This window comes from Triticum dicoccoides, chromosome 7B (genome assembly GCF_002162155.2).
Source record: "Triticum dicoccoides isolate Atlit2015 ecotype Zavitan chromosome 7B, WEW_v2.0, whole genome shotgun sequence".
Lineage (NCBI taxonomy): Eukaryota > Viridiplantae > Streptophyta > Magnoliopsida > Poales > Poaceae > Triticum > Triticum dicoccoides.
Window position 1 is genome coordinate 237,111,881 of NC_041393.1, and position 3,971 is coordinate 237,115,851.

A 3,971-nucleotide genomic window follows, 5' to 3' on the forward strand; every position below is an offset into this window, starting at 1 on the left:
AAAATGGTTCATTGGATCTCGATCGTAGTGATACACATATTCATAATATTGAAACCAAAAGATGCAAAGTTAATAATGATAGTGCAACTTATTTGTGGCACTGCCGTTTGGGTCATATCGGTGTAAAGCGCATGAAGATACTCCATAAAGATGGATTTTCGGAATCACTTGGTTATGAATCATTTGATGCTTGCGAACCGTGCCTTTTGGGCAAGATGACTAAAACTCCGTTCTCCAGAACAATGGAACGTGCTACTGACTTATTGGAAATAATACATACCGATGTATGCAATCCAATGAGTGTTGATGCTCGTGGCAAGTATCATTATTTTCTGATCTTCACAGATGATTTGAGCAGATATGAGTATATCTACTTAATGAAACACAAGTCTGAAACATTTGAAAATTTCAAAGAATTTCAGAGTGAAGTGAAAAATCATCGTAACAAGAAAATAAAGTTTCTACGATCTGATCGTAGAGAAGAGTATTTGAGTTACGAGTTTGGCCTTCAGTTAAAAAAAACAATGTGAAATAGTTTCACTACTCATGCCACCTGGAACACCACAATGGTGTGTCCGAACGTCATAATTGTACTTTATTGGATATGGTGCAACCTATGATGTTTCTTACCGATTTACCACTATCGTTTTGGGGTTATGCATTAAAGACAGCTGCATTCACGTTAAATAGGGCACCATCAAAATCCGTTGAGACGACGCCTTATGAACTGTGGTTTGGCAAGAAACCAAAGTTGTCGTTTCTTAAAGTTTGGGGCTGTGATGCTTATGTGAAAAAGCTTCAACCTGATAAGCTCGAACCCAAATCGGAGAAATATGACTTCATATGATACCCAAAGGAAACTGTTGGGTACACCTTCTATCACAGATCCGAAGGCAAGACATTCGTTGCTAAGAATGGATCATTTCTAGAGAAGGAGTTTCTCTCGAAAGAAGTGAGTGGGAGGAAAGTAGAACTTGACGAGGTAACTGTACCTGCTCCCTTACTGGAAAGTAGTTCATCACAGAAAACTGTTTCTGTGACACCTACACCAGTTAGTGAGGAAGCCAATGATGATGATCATGAAACTTCAGAACAAGATACTACTGAACCTCGTAGATCAACCAGAGTAAGATCCGCGCCAGAGTGGTACGATAATCCTTTTCTGGAAGTCATGCTACTAGATCATGATGAACCTACGAACTATGAAGAAGCGATGGTGAGCCCAGATTCCGCAAAGTGGCTTGAAGCCATGAAATCTGAGATGGGATCCATGTATGAGAACAAAGTATGGACTTTGGTTGACTTGCCCGATGATCGGCAAGCAATTGAGAATAAATGGATATTTAAGAAGAAGACTGACGCTGATGGTAATGTTACTGTCTACAAAGATCGACTTGTCGCAAAAAGGTTTTCGGCAAGTTCAAGGTGTTGACTACGATGAGAGTTTCTCACTCGTATCTATGCTTAAGTCTGTCGGAATCATGTTAGCAATTGCCGCATTTTATGAAATCCGGCAAATGGATAAACAAAACTACATTCCTTAATGGATTTATTAAAGAAGAGTTGTATATGATACAACCAGAAGGTTTTGTCAATCCTAAAGGTGCTAACAAAATATGCAAGCTCCAGCGATCCATCTGTGGACTGGTGCAAGCATCTCGGAGTTGGAATATACGCTTTGATGAGTTGATCAAAGCATATGGTTTTATACAGACTTGCGGTGAAGCCTGTATTTACAAGAAAGTGAGTGGGAGCACTACAACATTTCTGATAAGTATATGTGAATGACATATTGTTGATCGGAAATAATGTAGAATTATTCTGCAAAGCATAAAGGAGTGTTTGAAAGGAGTTTTTCAAAGAAAGACCTCGGTGAAGCTGCTTACATATTAAGTATCAAGATCTATAGAGATAGATCAAGACACTTGATAAGTTTTCAATGAGTACATACCTTGACAAGATTTTGAAGTAGTTCAAAATGGAACAGTCAAAGAAAAAGGTTTCTTGCCTGTGTTACAAGGTGTGAAGTTGAGTAAAACTCAAAGCCTGACCACAACAGAAGATAGAAAGAGAATGAAAGTCATTCCCTATGCCTCAGTCTTAGGTTCTATAAAATATACCATGCTGTATACCAGATCTATTGTATGCCCTACCACTGAGTTTTGCAAGGGAGTACAATAGTGATCTAGGAGTAGATCACTGGACAGCGGTAAAAATTATCCTTAGTGGAATAAGGATATGTTTCTCGATTATGGACGTGACAAAAAGGTTCATCGTAAAGGGTTACGTCGATACAAGTTTTTTGACACTGATCCAGATGATTCTAAGTCTCAATCTGGATACATATTGAAAGTGGGAGCAATTAGCTAGAATAGCTCCGTGCAGAGCATTGTTGACATAGAAATTCGCAAAATACTTACAGATCTGTATGTGACAGACCCGTTGACTAAAATTATCTCACAAGCAAAACATGATCACACCTTAGTACTCTTATGGTGTTAATCACATAGCGATGTGAACTAGATTACTGACTCTAGTAAACCCTTTGGGTGTTGATCACATATCGATGTGAACTATGGGTGTTAATCACATGGTGATGTGAACTATTGCTATTAAATCACATGTCGATGTGAACTAGATTATTGACTCTAGTGCAAGTGGGAGACTGAAGGAAATATGCCCTAGAGGCAATAATAAAGTTATTATTTATTTCCTTATTTCATGATAAATGTTTATTATTCATGCTAGAATTGTATTAACCGGAAACATAATACATGTGTGAATACATAGACAAACAAAGTGTCACTACTATGCCTCTACTTGACTAGCTCGTTAATCAAAGATGGTTATGTTTCCTAACCATGAACAATGAGTTGTTATTTGATTAACGAGGTCACATCATTAGTTGAATGATCTGATTGACATGACCCATTCCATTAGCTTAGCACACGATCGTTTAGTATGTTGCTATTGCTTTCTTCATGACTTATACATGTTCCTATGACTATGAGATTATGCAACTCCCGTTTACCGGAGGAACACTTTGGGTACTACCAAACGTCACAACGTAACTGGGTGATTATAAAGGAGTACTACAGGTGTCTCCAATGGTCGATGTTGGGTTGGCGTATTTCGAGATTAGGATTTGTCACTCCGATTGTCGGAGAGGTATCTCTGGGCCCTCTCGGTAATACACATCACATAAGCCTTGCAAGCATTACAACTAATATGTTAGTTGTGAGATGATGTATTACGGAACGAGTAAAGAGACTTGTCGGTAACGAGATTGAACTAGGTATTGGATACCGACGATCGAATCTCGGGCAAGTAACATACCGATGACAAAGGGAACAATGTATGTTGTTATGCGGTCTGACCGATAAAGATCTTCGTAGAATATGTAGGAGCCAATATGGGCATCCAGGTCCCGCTATTGGTTATTGACCAGAGACGTGTCTCGGTCATGTCTACATTGTTCTCGAACCCGTAGGGTCCGCACGCTTAAGGTTACGATGACAGTTATATTATGAGTTTATGCATTTTGATGTACCGAAGGTTGTTCGGAGTCCCGGATGTGATCACGGACATGACGAGGAGTCTCGAAATGGTCGAGACGTAAAGATTGATATATTGGAAGCCTATATTTGGATATCGGAAGTGTTCCGGGTGAAATCGGGATTTTACCGGAATACCGGGAGGGTTACCGGAACCCCCCGGGAGCTATTTGGGCCATAGTGGGCCTTAGTGGAAAAGAGAAGGGGCTGCCCTAGATGGGCTGCGCGCCCCCCCTTCCCCTAGTCCTATTAGGACTAGGAGAGGTGGCCGGTGAAGGAAATATGCCCTAGAGACAATAATAAAGTTATTATTTATTTCCTTATTTCATGATAAATGTTTATTATTCATGCTAGAATTGTATTAACCGGAAACATAATACATGTGTGAATACATAGACAAACAAAGTGTCACTAGTA